The sequence below is a fragment of the Suricata suricatta genome, chromosome 1, assembly GCF_006229205.1.
Source record: "Suricata suricatta isolate VVHF042 chromosome 1, meerkat_22Aug2017_6uvM2_HiC, whole genome shotgun sequence".
NCBI classification, from domain to species: domain Eukaryota; kingdom Metazoa; phylum Chordata; class Mammalia; order Carnivora; family Herpestidae; genus Suricata; species Suricata suricatta.
The window spans coordinates 849,114-864,219 of record NC_043700.1 but is presented as its reverse complement, the minus strand read 5'-3'; the positions used below and the strand labels follow the sequence as shown (position 1 = coordinate 864,219).

The 15,106-nt window shown below is 53.9% G+C and overlaps 1 protein-coding gene and 1 long non-coding RNA gene across 2 annotated transcripts in view; both read right to left on the bottom strand.

Annotated features, from left to right (window-relative positions):
- The window catches only part of TDRP (testis development related protein), a 57,423-nt gene that overhangs the window by 38,639 nt on the left and 3,678 nt on the right, over positions 1-15,106 (bottom strand). The window lies entirely within an intron of this gene.
- Positions 11,190-15,106, bottom strand: part of LOC115287072 — a 6,116-nt gene continuing 2,199 nt past the window's right edge. The window contains exon 4 of the long non-coding RNA XR_003906348.1: positions 11,190-12,717. This is a non-coding gene — a long non-coding RNA (uncharacterized LOC115287072). The remainder of the gene's footprint in view (positions 12,718-15,106) is intronic.

Genomic DNA, 15,106 nt, shown 5'->3' with positions numbered 1-15,106 from the left:
CCCACCCGGCCGATCGGGTGACCTGCCAGCCCCCTCACCCTCCCCATTCCGGCTCCGGCAGGTGCGCGCGGCCAAACGAGCCGGGGTCGGAGAGCCAACCTCAGTGGACCGCCGTGTGCGGGCGCGGAGAGTACCGGAGGGGCGGCTTTAGAGGGATCCGTGCTGGGTGTTGCCCAGGAGGAGGCAGCAGGGTCGCTAGATGTCTCCCAGCCGGGTGGGAGTCCGACAGCCCCCAGCCACCTTGGAGCCCGCACAGGCCTTGGAGCAGCGCTCCAGGCCTCAGCTGACCCGCTTCAACACTCGCCCCTCGCGCTCATGAAGGCTGACTAGTCAGTGCTGCAGTTCTGGCGCGAAAGATTGTGGAAATGATTTTCAGGGTTTCCTGACTATTGACAAACAAGAGGTGTGGATGTGCCAGACAGGGTACAGGTTACAGACGACCCACTGAAGGTACTTTTACAGGTAATCTTGACAGTCTAAAAAGTAACACTTTCTCTAAGCTAAGATAGTCACGAGGAGTGTGACAGAACATCCGCCTGGCCCCAACCTGGAGAGTCAGAGGACCCTTCTTGTTGCTAGGATCTCTCGCCCCTCACAGAAAATCAGAAATTGGAGAGGCACTGCACGCATCTCAAAGTACAAAGTAACTTATTTCCTGTCTCTGGAAATAGCCAAACAGTAAAATACACTCAACTCTGTTGCAATCAGAGAAGTGCAAATGGAGATATCCACCTGACACCAGTTAGAGAGCATGATGCTAAATGAAACAAGTCATCAGAGAAAGATACTTACCTTATGATCTCATTTATATGTGGAATTTAAGAAACAAAACAAAGAGACAAACCAAGAAACAGACTCTTACCTCCCGAGAACACACCAGTGGTCCCCACAGGGGAGGGGGCGGGATGGGGACACAGGTAATGGGGGTGAAGGGTGCACCTGTCCTGATGAGCAGTGAGTAATGTACAGAATTAGTCAATCTCGATATTGTAAGCCTGAAGCTAACAACTCTGTTAATTATACTGGGATTAAAATTAAAAACTTAATTTAAAAAAGGATACCCACCTATGAAAGTGGGTCTAACCAACGTTAAGACCTATGTAGTGTCGGAAACAGTGTATGGAAACCGTCACGTGCTGCTGGCAGCAGTGACAGTACAAATTTTAGAAGGCAAGTTTGATCTATTTGTTAATAGCAACCAAAAGTTTAATGGGGCACCTGGGTGGCTTCGTTGGTTAAGGACTGCCTCTTGGTCTCAGTTCAGGTCCTGATCTCAGGGTCCTGAGTTCAAGTGCTGTGCTGGGCTCATCCTAAGTAAAAAAAACAAAACAAAACAAAAAAAACGTTTAACATGCATACCCTCCTACCCAGCAAATAACGTGAATAGAGAAACTTTTTTCTCCATATACTTCTATATTGCTTGTGTTTTCACACCAAGTATATATTCATGTTACTTGAATAATTTACAAATATATTTCATAAAAGGAATCCAGAACCGCAGGCTTCTGTAAACACTTTAAGCTTTGTAACTTTACTACTCTAAAAATTGTGATGATGATCAAGGGCACCTTTGGGCTCCTCCAGAAGTGATTAGCAGCAGAACTGTTAAATGAAAAGAGGGTCTGAATCTGTCTTTGGGGAAGCTCTGCAGGAGCCCTAAGAACAGACCCACTGGAGACCGGTATGTGGGCCCTTGCAGTGTTAGTGGTTAGGATTCGGGTCATGGTCAGGATCAAGGTTAGGGTTAGGGTCTGGAAGGGCCAAATTGCTGAGCAGGATAAGCCAAGTTTTTTTTTTTATTTTTATTAATGTTTTATTTATTTTTGATACAGAGAGAGACAGAGCATGAGAGGGGGAGGGGCAGAGAGAGAAGGAGACACAGAACTGGAAGCAGGCTCCAGGCTCCGAGCTAGCTGTCAGCACAGAGCCCGACGCGGGGCTCGAACCCACGAACATGAGATCTGACCTGAGCCGAAGTCGGAGGCTTAACCGACTGAGCCACCCAGGCGCCCCAGGATAAGCCAAGTTTTAAATAGCAGCCAGCTACCTGGAAAGCAAGGCCATGTGGTAACAAACCCACAATCCTCACATTCTCCTTAAGTCTCAAGGATCATGAGATAAACAGTCACACACACACACACACACACACACACACACACACACACACCCCTACCCACTCCCAAAGATCTCTGGACGCACCAAGCACAAATATTACAATCCTGTAAAACCACAGAACCCTACAGAATAACCAGTAGGAATTAAATTTAAGAACTCCTTCTTCTTGGGATTATATAAGAATGTTAAAAATTCGTATGCAGGGGCACCTGGGTAACTCAGTCAGTTGAGCAGCCGACTTCAGCTCAGGTCATGATCTCACAGTTGGTGAATTTGAGCCCTGAGTTGGGCTCTGTGCCCCAGAGCCTGGAGCCTGCTTCGGATTCTGTGCCTCCCTCTCTCTCTGCCCCTCCCCCACTCATGCTCTGTTTCTCTATGTCTCAAAAATAAACATTAAAAAAATTTTTAATAAAAAAATAAAAATGTGTATGTATATTTATATATATACACACACATACCTTTTCAAACCAGATCAAACCAGCTTGGTCTCTGGGCTGGAAAGGCTGAAGAATGCAGTATGCATAGACCATGCGCAATGGTTACGGCATGAAACTACGAGCACACTGTGAGCCTGAGCCCCGGGTCCCATGGGGTCCTGTCAAAATAAACACACTCCAAGCACAAACACTGATAAAAGTCCAACACCACAAAGCCGAGGTTACAAAACAAAGCCAGGATCCAAACACAGCCCTTTCAAGGACACTATAAACAAAACGTGGAAAACCAAGTCCGAACACTTCAACAAATAAATAACCCAGATCCTTTTATTCATGCAAGTGGGGCCTGTGCTCAGACCACGGGCTTCCTTTTCAGCATTGTAGCCACATCTCTGTGCTTTTAAAATCTTCTTTGTAAGTGAAACTGTAAATCCTACAAATCCGGGACAGTCTGGAAAAGAAGGCCAGACTTACTAAATCAAAAATGCTAAATTCCAGATGAATTTAAACAGCATTCCTGTCATTTGTAGGAGCGCATGGACGGCAGGGAAGAATGTCCAGGACTGAAGAAGATGGAAGGCGACAGCCCAGAGCAGGTGCCGGACGCAGGCAGGACAGACAAGCAGGTGGAAATCTTCTGTGTGGAGCTTCAGGCTTCTGGAATAATTTTTTTTTAAGTTTTATTTATCTATTTTTGACAGAGACAGAGACAGTGTGAGCAAGAGAGGAGTAGAGAGAGGGAGAGAGAGAAAGAATCCCAAGCAGACTCCTCACTGTCCTGACCTGAGCCAAAATGGAGAGTCTGACGATTAACCAGCTGAGCCCCCCAGGCAGCCCGGGGCTTCTGGAGTTCTGAGAAGCCCTTCCCACGTGCTCTAGGCCTCTGAGCACCTTCACTTACTTATTTATGATTTTTACATAATTAACTCATGCTATGACACTTCGTAAGTGGTGCACTCCACACAATCAGTGTCCCAAAGAGACAATCTTACGCATAAGAAGTCGTCTGTGTCCAGAAAGACCTGGTGAAAAGCCTCCCATGTACTGAGCCCCGGCCCCCTTCCGAGGAAGCTACTTTAGCCTGAATCGCCCTTTTTGGCTAATAGAGCCCCTGAAAATTCACTGGTGGAGAAACGCTTTTTACTTATTAAAGGTCGAGTCTATGATCCCTTGAATGCTCAACTTAGTGAGATTTTATTCTGGCAAAATTAACTTTAAATGAAAGTAGGGTCAGGGCGCCTGGGTGGCTCAGTCGGTTAAGTGTCCGGCTTCGGCTCAGGTCATGATCTCACGATTCGTGGGTTCGAGCCCCGCATTGGGCTCTGTGCTGACCACTAGCTCAGAGCCTGGAGCCTGCTTCAGATTCTGTGTCTCCCTCTCTCTGACCCTCCCCTTCTCGCACTGTCTCTGTCTCTCAAAAATAAAAAACATTAAAAAAAATTTTTAATGAAAGTAGGGTCTAGAGTACCACATAGAACTTTCTAGCAAAATTACTTGAAAACTAAAGCAACTGCCTCAGGAGAGCGTGTGTTCTTCGCTGGGCCTCCCGACTTGGAAATCACAGTTCCCAGTGAGGTGGGCCGAATTTCCTATCTGGGACCTGCTCTTCACACGCCGGGAGCCACGGGGGCAGGAGTGTCCTACAGCCTGAGTTCCAGATCCTTCACTGTCGGTACAGATGCACACAGGTTACTACTCCCAACACTCCTTCTCTGGAGCTTCTCACAGTTCGTGGGTTCGGGCTCCGTGTCAGGGTCTGTGCTGACAGCTCAGAGCCTGGAGCCTGCTTCGGATCTGTGGCTCCCTTTCTCTCTGCCCCTCCCCTGCTTGTGCTCTGTCTTTGTCTCTCTCTCTCTCTCTCTCTCTCAAATATAAACATTAAAAAAATAAAAACTAAATCTACTTTGTGAAATATAAATAGTTTGCACATTGCAACAGATAGGGAATTTACAACAAACCCAAATGACTGATTTGTTCTAATTTATTTCCTATTTTTCATGTAAAAAACCCTACAATAACCTCAGTGACTGTATCCAAACACACACATAATGATATATACGGACTCACATTCCGGCAATTAAACATGATGTACACCATAAATATTACAGATAGCCACATACATGTTCACGTGAACTTGGTTTTCTGTTCTGTACTGCTCTGTTTTTCAGATTAAAAAGTCCCTTGGCTGGGGCGCCCGGGGGGCTCAGTCAGTTAAGCACCTGACTTCGGCTCAGGTCTTGATCTCGTGTCCTGAGTTCAAGCCCTGCGTCGGGCTCTGTGCGACAGCTCAGAGCCTGGAGCCTGCTTCTGATTCTGTGTCTCCCTCTCCCCCGCCCCACACTTATGTTCTGTCTCTCTCTCTGTCTCTCAAAAATGAATAAAACGTTAAAAATTGTTTTTAAAAAATAAAAATCCCTTGGCAAGTGTGCATAATTTTGCCCTTTTATCGTTTGTGCTATGACTCCCTGTGGGGTAGGAATCGGGACACTTTACAGGCTACAAACCAAAGAGGAAAGAGGCACCCGGATGGAGACACGACGTGCATCTGCTGTGAGGCTTCGGAAGAGTTACTTACCCTCTCTGAGCCTTGATTTCGATCTATAACCTGAGCGTGATTTCTCTACCTCCGGCTTACATGTAAAGCTCCCAGGAACACAGCTTCTGGGTCTCAGGTGCAGGTTCCGGGTGAACACAGACTGCAAAGCACCTGCTTTTCATGACCTGAGTTAGAACTTGGTCATCTCACATGCCCATCCGGGACCAAACTCCAGCGAGGCTCCTCCAGGGCCTTGGCCTGCACTGGCTGACCTGTCGTGCCGGCCCTGTGGGGCCTGTGTGGCCCCCAGCTCCCGGTCGGACCGGCTCCTCACCGCCCCCGGGTGAGCCCATCGCCTGGTCCGCCGGCAGCATGACGCCTGGGAGGTGGGTCTGGCAGAACCTGACGCTTCCTCTTTGTGGTGTCCTTCCACGCCCCCAGCTGCTCCGGGGGGTGGGCAGCCCCACTGCCCTTCCCGGGTGGGGGCCCAGCCCCCACCCACAGGTCACCAGGCGGAGCCCCTTCCCACCATTAGCCTGAGTGTCAGAATAACTTTTCTTAAACCGTTATTAAACCCTCCCCTGCTTGTGCTCTGGCCGTGGGGACACGGCCTTTGTCAGAGCAGCATTCACCCCTCACACCCCGAAACTAAGTGTGAAGGCACAGAGGTGGTGAGCACAGTAGGAGGGCAATAATCCACGACTGTGGCCAGAAGGCCACGAAAGTCCCGTGTCCTTCACCCACGCCCCACAGTTAAAGCAGTCTGTACCTGGTGTCTCGTCTGAATCATTTCTCGTCTCTTCATTAACAAGAGCGATGTTTATCCCTTTTAAATTACAATCATTTAAAAAGGTTATTCTGTATTTAAATAGTTATATCTATACGTTTTTTAAAATATGGAAACTGAAACCCATAAACATGCATTTTTAATGTTTATTTATTTCGAGGAGGGGTGTGGAGAAAGAAGGAGAAAGAGAGAGAAACCCAAGAAGGCCCTGAGCTGTCAGCACAGAGCCTGATGCGGGGCTTGAACTCATGAAGTGTGAGATCATGACCTGAGCCGAAACCAAGAGTCAGATGCTTAACTGATGGAGCCACCCAGCTGCCCCCTAAACATGCATTTTTATTTTTTATTTTTTTATCAAAAAATTTTTTTGATGTTTATTTATTTTTGAAAGAGAGAGAGACAGAGCATGAGCCGGGGAGGGGCAGACAGAGAGGGAGACACAAAATCTGAAACAGCTCCAGGCTCTGAGCTGTCAGCACAGAGCCAGATGCGGGGCTTGAACCCATGAACTGCGAGATCATGACCTGAGCTGAAGCCGGATGCTCAACCGACTGAGCCCCTCAGGCGGCCCGAAACATGCATTTTTAAAGCAGCGGTTTACCAGGGACAGGACAGCAGAGGCGAGCCACCGTGGCCGCTCAGGGAAGGCTCCGCCAGCTGCTCCCTCTGGGACGGTGGGTGAGTCACGTCACCTCTCCGTGCCTCACGCGCCCTCACAGGCAAGGCCCGAGGAATGACAGGCATTAGGTCATGCGCCACCTGCGGGGGACCTTCAGGTCGTGCCTGGGGCACAGTCGTGCTGAGAACCTGCTGAGGGCCTCCCTGGAGGCCGCGGCCAGGCCAAGAAACCCCTCTCCCCGGAGACGGACACGGAGCTGGGGCTGCCCGGCCACGGCCACGCGACCACCGTCCCTCGGACCCCGCCCTCGGGCCACTGCAGTCCCGGGAAGCTGCTTCGTGTCAGGGGCCTGGGAACTGCTGTCACTCCGGCAGGGAGTGGCCCGCGGGCAGTAGCGGGACAGTAAAGCCTGCTCCCTGAGGCACGCCCGCGTGCAAGCCTGCATCCAGCTTTACACAAGCAGATAGCTGCCCGTCAGGCTGCCTGAGGGGAAGGGGTTAGAACTGCTGGGGGCCAGTTCCTCGCCGTCTCGGGAGGTTTAGGGGAGAAACACCCCCTTCCGTGCCCTCCTGGGTTCAGGGTGGAGCCCCAGAAACAAACCCAGCAGGAGATGGTGTGCCTGCATCCCTGAGCAGGGACTCTGCGTGTTCTGGGGCCCCCGCCCCTCCTCCTGGGGAGTGCAAAGACTGCAGGGGACGCTGGCCCTTGGAGGGACATTTGGGAGGTGTGGCCGTGTGTGACAGTATGGGGCGGGTCCTGTGACAAGCGTCCATCCTCCTGGGGGCTCTGTGTGCGGGCAGATGGGGGCGTTCAGAGAAAGCCCCCCCAGACCCCTGCCGGTTCTCCAGCCTCCCCCGCTCAAAGTAATCAATAGACCCAAGCGGCAACTTTTGGGGTGCTGTGTCCCGAACTCCTGCAAGATGAGGCAGCACAGATGCCGTTAACTTGCCAGGAGGACTCCCCGGGGACAGGGTCAAGGGCGTGTCTGGGCCTGGGGCTGCGGGGCGCCCGGCCGGCGTGGTGTCAGCACACAGGGCCAGCTGCCCGTTTCGACTCACACATGCACACGACACATGCACACGCACGTGCACACACCCCAGCAGCGTGGGGGACCTGCGCATCTGCAAGTGCAGCAGGGCCAGCTAGACCCCACGGTCCCGGCGGAGAACTTGAGGAGATAAGGAGCTTTCATTGACCTTGAGTAAATCCCAACTCTCCATCGGATCTATCACTTCTTAAAGATGTTAAATATTAAAAAAAATTTTTTTTTTAGGAAGGAAAACAGCAGGACAGCAATTCCAGCCTTCGACAGAGGGCTGCTGACTTTCCCCCCGTGCAAACTCCAGGAAGAGAGGCGTCTGGCCGCGGGGGACACTCACGGTCCACACCCCAGAGCTAAGGCCGGGTGACAGTGCCACGATCTCCTTTTCCATCCCCTCTTTGCTTTCTTTTCTTTGGTTCATTCTTCTTTTTATAACTGTATTATTTAAGTTTATTTATTTATGGGGGGGCAGAGAGAGAGGGAGAGAGAGAGAGAATCCCAGCAGGCTCTGCGCTGTCAGCACAGAGCCTGATGCAGGGCTCGAGCCCACGAACTGTGAGATCCTGACCTGAATGGAAACCAAGAGTCAGACGCTTAACTGACCAAGCCACCAGGCGCCCCCTTTATAACTATATTTTTAAAGGTCTTCTTATACAATTTGCCTCTTCCTTCTCATTCAATTTAATGGCTATACTGGTGTTAAAATATGCAATATTTTTAAAAATATGTATCTTTCCTGCTTACAAGAATAATGCACGTTCACAATTGGTAAATAATGAAAAGCACAGAGTAATGAGACGTCATCCAATCCTCAGTCTTAGCGTGGAGCCAGTGACCTTGCACTTCAGAAGCAGTTTTAAACTGGACCGCCTGGCCCTGCCTGCCCGCCCCTCCCCCGCAGCAGCCCGAGTGCCTGCACCACCAGCCTCAGGGCCCCCTGGGTCCGCTGGGGGTGGGGTCCCCGCCCACCTCCTTCCTGCCCCCCATAGGCCGGGCCCTGGGTTTCCTTCCTTCTTCCCCAGCCGGGAGCTCCGGTCACTCACCGTCTGCCAGCATCCTGTGGCTTGTGGGCCCCTCGGCCAAGGCCCCACAGACCTTCCGGGGGGGCCCCTCACAGGGCACCTTACTCAGGGGGTGACTGACCCCAACTGAGCAGCCCTCCCTCCCTGGCCCTCCCTCTCTCTCCCTCTGTCTGTCTCTTCCTGTCTCTCCCTATCTCTCCCTCTGTCTCTCTCTTCTTGTTTCTGTCTCTCCCTCTTTGTCTTTCTCCCTCTCTGTTTCTGTCTTTCCCTGTCTCTCCCTCTCTGTCTCTCCCTCCCTATCTCCCCAACTTTGTTTCTCTCCCTCTCTGTGTCTGTCTCTCCCTCCCTGTCTGTCTCTCCCTCCCTGTCTCTCTCTGCTGTCTCGCTGTCTCTCTCTCTCTCTCTCTCTCTCTCTCTCTCTCGGTCTCTCCCCCTGTCTCTCCCTGTCTCTCAGTTGTGCGCATATTTTCCCAGCTCGCTTTGCACTTACTTCAGTCCCTTAGGTTAGAGCACATCAAGGTCCACGTGAAAGGGGAGGACACGCCAGCTGCCGGCCCCAGCCCTGACCCCTGAGGCCGCCGGACCAAGGAGCCCAGGGTCCTGACCGATGAGCCCGGCCAAAGCCACGTTTCACATGGGGTCCGCAGACTCTAATGTGGGCAGGGGTCGCCGTGTCTGGGGGCCCAGTCGGCTAAGTGTTCGACTCTGGATTTCGGCACAGGTCATGATCTCACGGTTCAGAGTTCGAGACCCACATCAGGCTCTGTGCTGTGTCAGCTCAGAGCAGGCTTGGGATGCTCCCCCCTCCCCCTTTCTCTCTCTCTCTCAAAATTAATAAACTTAAAAAAAACTAAAATGGGCAGGAATTATTCTTCTGTGGCAGGATCCGTGGCCCAAGGAGAAGGGAAACCACAAGGCACTTTCAGCAGGACGGTTTACTGACCGCGGCTGGCGGAAGACGCAGGAGGACCAGACTAGACACGGACGCGTCAGCTGCGGCTCTTGCTTTTCACATGAGGAGAGACGTGAGGAACCACCTCCGACCTTTCCAGGCCTGGAGGGGAAAGAGCAGCGTGGGCGCGGCCCGGGAGGCCCCGCGTGCCCATAGACGCGGCTTCGCCGGCCTGGTCGGCAGGGACTGGCGGCCGCCAAGCATTCGTCTAGGCCCCATTCTTGTTCCCGAAAGGATTACCGGGCCTTTTCTCTTTCCCTAAATCTCTGTTCTTGTCTGTACACAGGTCGCCAGAGTCCAGCTGTTTCTCAGAGCTTGGAAACGGGCTTCGTGCCTGAGAGGCTGGTGTCCCAGAGGGCCTGGGACAAGGACACCGAAGCTGGAGGGGACCCGGCCCGGGTCTTGCTCCCAGGCTGGACTTCTGTCTGAACACAAGATGACCTCCTCTCTCTCTCCCCTCCCCCGTCCTCCCCACGGTCATTCGGGGGAATCAGGCATCAAAGACTTCGGTGATACTTACATTGCCTTCAATTGGAGACTTAGGATCTCACCCTCGGAACCAAAACCGTCGGATTCACGAGCAAGGAAAAGACTCGGGGACCACGGGGCGCACGTGGGGCCGTGAGGCTGGCGTAGGGTCTGCCAGCTGCAGGCGGAGGCACCCAGGGAGCCCTGAGCCCCCCACCCAGCGCCCCTAGAGTAGGGTCCCCCCCAACAGCCCACCAGCTGCTCTGGCTGATGGCCACCGGAAGCGGAAGTCTCGTGCCTGTCAGCTCCTTGTGGTGGTGGTTCTCTGTCATCAGACCCAGTTTGGAGACACGTTGTGCGGGGGGAGGACCTGGCTGCAGGGTAGGGGAGTGCCGGGGGCCCTGCCTAAGGGGAGATTCTGCCTTTGCCCCGTACGCACATTTAGTGGCCAGCTAAACACACTTGCTTTTAACAACTTTAGCCAGAAATTACAGTACCTTGTCCCAGTTCTAGGAATCAGACCCTCGGTTTCCCTGTCAGACTTCCAGGGTGAAAATCAATACCTAATTCAGAATGAGGTTAGCCATGTGCAGTTCACCAGGCTGTTGACCAGGACCAAATCGGATATCTGCCATTTTACTGAGTTTTGTTCCGTGTATTGCTTTAATCGTGTGAACTAAGGAATCCATCCTAGAAGTAATTAGACTACAAGCCTAAACACACACATAGAAACCTAGGCAAGCAGAGATATCACTGACGATGCTTTTTCTTTTTCCTTTTATAAGAAAATATTTTTCTTTTTAAAATGTTTATTTTTTTGAGGGGGGGAGAGGGCAGAGAGAGGGAGACAGAGAATCTGAAGCAGCCTCCACACTGTGAGAGCAAGGAGCCTGATGAGAGGCTTGAACTCATGAACCATGAGACCGTTACCTGAGCCGAAGTCCAACGCTCAAGAGACTGAGCCCCCCAGGTGCCCCTGACAATCCTTTCCTCTTAAAAAGATGGGCCAAGGCCATAAGGAACACATTCTATTTATGTAGCCACTCATAAGTGTAAGATTTAATAGATGGAGGCAGAGATGGGAGGAAAAAGAGACCACGTTACGGAGCCAAGAAAGCCTTTATTGGGATCTGCGATTCCCGGGCGAGGTCCATGACATGGGGAGTGGGGAGTCGGGGATGTTGCACCTGATAGGCGATGGGCGGGGGGGTTTTATGGGTGAGGGGGTTCTGGGTTTGATCTTGGCAGGGCAGATTATCAAATAAGGGCCTTTCCGGGGTGTGGCGGGATGGAGCAGGTTGCCTCGTCTGTCAGGGTGACGGGAAGCTGGAGCTTCATGATTGGCTGCTTCCAAATGGCGCAGGACATCCCAGGTCTGCAGGTGAGGGGCGGGGGCCATCTGTGCACGTGTTCTCCTCCAGCCCCCGGAGAAATGGCCGCTCGGTGGCCACCTTAAAGTGACTCTTACACAAATTCAATCAAAACCTTGCAAATTGCTGTCTGCCCATTCTAAGGGCAGGAGATGGCTGGGGCCAAGGCTGGCCTGCAGTCCTGGCCTCCTCATGCCTGTCACCTGTGCACCGCCTCCCTGGGAGCATCTGCCCACCTGTGCGTCTCCCTCATAGTCTGAACAGTGACTTGAGTGACCCGGTCCCACGGGGAGTTCTGAGCCTTCAGGAAACACACTCATCTCCGCAGGGTGAGTTCAAATCCACGGGCATATTTTGGGGAGATTTTCAAATTACGATTTGAATTGCTAATTTTGTGTGAAGACATTACTTTCTTTCATTCAGAAATGCTTTGGTTTGCCCGAACCAGAATTCTCCAGAAGGACACAGAGCATGGACTCTCAGCACCAAGTGCAAAGCTCTGGAGGTTAAGGTTTGCTTGGACCTCCCCCTCCCCCGTGGGACTCCATGGTTACGTGGTGGCATGGAGACGGTCCAGGTGGGCTTGGAGCCTGAGAGCAGAAGGTCCCCAAGTCGGGGGCAGGGGGAAGGTCAGAGGCCAGGGGCACGAGGAGGATGACGCACATGTTGCAGGCTCCCGGGTGGGGGCCTGTGACATGGGACAGAAGTGGCCTCCAGGAACAGGCTGGGGGACAGCTGGTGATGAGCCAGGGACTCCAGGCCCACAACTGCTAGGAACCGAACCCTGTCGGAGCGCTGAGTGTCCGTGAGCCCTGGACGCCCTCGTGCAGCAGAGACCCTGGGCCGACCCCACGCGCAGAGCAACGGGGCCGATGAGCTGTCCCTGGGGGAGCGGTCCCTGCGTCGCGGCCTGGCCTGCTCCGTGCCTACAGCTCGACTCACTTAAGTCACGAATCAGGGAGAATAAACGCGCAGATGGACTTTACGATTTTTACATCTTGCTATGAATGAGCGTTATGCGTGCCCGCTCCGTGCTCCATCGGAGGAGAGAGAATGTTCCGGATACTGAGTGAGGCGTCCCCGCTGCGTCCCAGTATTTTGACCCGAGTAGCTGAGCGTGTTTCGTCGTGTGTGTCCCCTCATCTGTCGCGGGACAGGACTGCCCGGTGTGAGCCGGAGAGACAGGCCATCGGGGAAGTGCGTGCGGCGGTCACAGTGGCGGGCGGCCACGTCCAGAGAGGTCAGAGGAGCAGGGCCACACCACCAGACCCGGAGACCCAGTGGGAGCTTACGGGCTGGCGGTGAGTGCGCCAGAGTCATACCCGAAGACGTAGTAACAGAGTGACACTAACCAGGACAAAAGAAGTGCCTGTTGAACAAAGGGCCAAATAAATCTCTTCTGAACCCACTCTCGAGATCTCGAGAGGAAATGACGTTTACGGCGCACAATAAAAATTAACCGTTGCTCTCACTGCTTCCTCTGCCCTCTCTGCCTTCTCCCCCTTCAGACCCAACCAGCTCTGTCCACGTCTCCCTCACCTCTTCATTCCCCACGTCTGCCCTTGGTCACAGGGTGGGACTCACATGGCACCGACATGGGGTCACTGCTAAGTTTGGGGTGAGTCTGCATTAAAGCCACTGGAGTCTCTCAAGTCTCCTAGGTGCTGAGTCTCTGATTCGGGGGAAGGAGAGATTATCCTGCCCGAGGAGTGGGTGGAGGTTGGAGGGACCTGGGTCAGGAAGGGTGGCCGCGACAGGTAGAGGGGCAGCCCGAAGACGAGAGAGGGTGCGGAAAGGCCATTGTTTCCCGACGCCATGTGTGCCAGACGGCGTGGCTGCACCCCGGGGCACCTGCTCCCCGCCGCGTCTGCTGGAGCAGAGCCTCATCGTGGCCGGGGGCCCCTTGCGAAGGCCGATGTCTGCCGAAGGAAGCATGCCAAGCCCTGGGAGGCCCGTGGGGACCTCAGGCAGGTCCAGCCACGTCTGGGTGCCACGGAAGAGCAGCCCACGCTCCTCCATGTCCAGGGCCGTGGGCCTGAGAGACACCGCTGTGGAGAGACAGCCAGCGGGCACCGTCTTGGTCTCTGCCACCAACACTGGTTTCCTTCTGGGCCGCTATCAACATTCCCCTCTTGGTTCTTCATCAGCCAATAGGACATGGACACAGCGCCCTGCCAAGCTGCTCCCGAAGGCTTCGGCCCACTTCCTGGAGCGGGTCTGCACAGGCCTCAAAGCCGGTTCAGGCGCGAGCTGGCACCGGAGCCCACCGGGTCGTTCCTGGTGTGCCCGTCCTTTCCTGTCCACCAATCGGGTGTGGTGGCAGGACAGGGACTTCTGACCTCCACTTCTTCCTCCAATCAGTCACACAGTCACAAAGGCAAAACCCACCTACCCCAGAGGACACAGGGGACAGGCGTGGTCAGGGGACGGGTCACGGGCACTGAAGGAAGGACAAGGTCAGCAGACAGGGTCATGGGCACCAGACTGGAAGACTGTTGCAATTAGCAGATGGGGTCATGGGCACCAGAGGATCGGTGAGGTCAGAGGACGGGTCACGGGCACTGGAGGACTGTCGCAGTCAGCCGAAGGGTCATGGGCGAGGACAGGCGAGGTGAGCAAATGGGGTCACGGGCACCGGCATGGGTGGCCTGGAGAGGCTGGGAGGTCCAGGGGAGGGAGCAGCAGATGCCCCCCGCTGCCCCTGCAGCCAGGTCAGTCTGGGCCCCTGGCGGAAACCTAGGGACCCCAGGGGCCGCGGGCAGCACCTGCGGAGTGCTGAGGGCCCTGAAGATCCGAGCCGAGCCACTCAGGCGGGGCCAGAGAAGGACCGGCCCGGAAGGAAGATCCCAAATGTCCACGCTGTCCCCAACAACGGCATCGCGTCACCTCAATCGCTCTGTGGGAAGGGCCACTGGCAAGTAAACCCCCAGGTCCTGCAAACGGCGCTCACTGCCTTGGTCTTAAGTGTCCATGGTGAGCCAAGAACGTGCCCAATGTGAAGAAAGCTTCAGGTAGGAAACGCGGGCCTTCCGGGAACCAGGTGAAGTCGGGAAACCGTGAAGAAGGAACAGCAGTGAAGCAGTCATTGAGAAGGAACTAAGGATGGAAAGTGTCCAGGGCGTGTGGGCGATAACTACGTCCTGGCTGGCGGGACACGCCTGACGCACTTGGGACAGTCCTGGGCTGAGGGACGCTGTCACGTGGGGAGGCCAATGGGGACAGACCCCGGTCATAAGTGGCCTGGGCTGCCAGGCTGGCCCTACTGGGGAGCCCGCTGATGGTCGCGGGGGCCCCAGCAGGAGCGGGGAGGTCCATGCGGAGGGACAAAGGACAGAGGTCCAGACAGATCCAAACCCGAGTCAGAATCCAGACACCCAGAGCAGGCATAGTCCATGGAGGGTGGAAACCAACCCAGAATGTTCTCAGAAATAGCAGCCATCTCTCCAAACGGAGACCAAGAAACTGCACTCACGGACCTCAGGGAGGTCAAAGTCCAGCAGAAATCAGCAAGTCAGCACAAGGGATGGACGTTAGAAATGCGTCCATATCCCGGACATAAAAACACATACATGAAGAATTTGAGAGAAAAGACAAAAGAAACAGAATCCACCCAGACAGTCCAACACCCACCATGTGGGAAATGCGGAGAGACCCCCGAAATCAGAGGGGCCTGGCAGAACCCACTCCCAAAAGTTCCACAGCGGCGGCCACTGGGGTCTGAGGACGAGGGACAGGTTCACACCAGCAGGTGTCTGGAG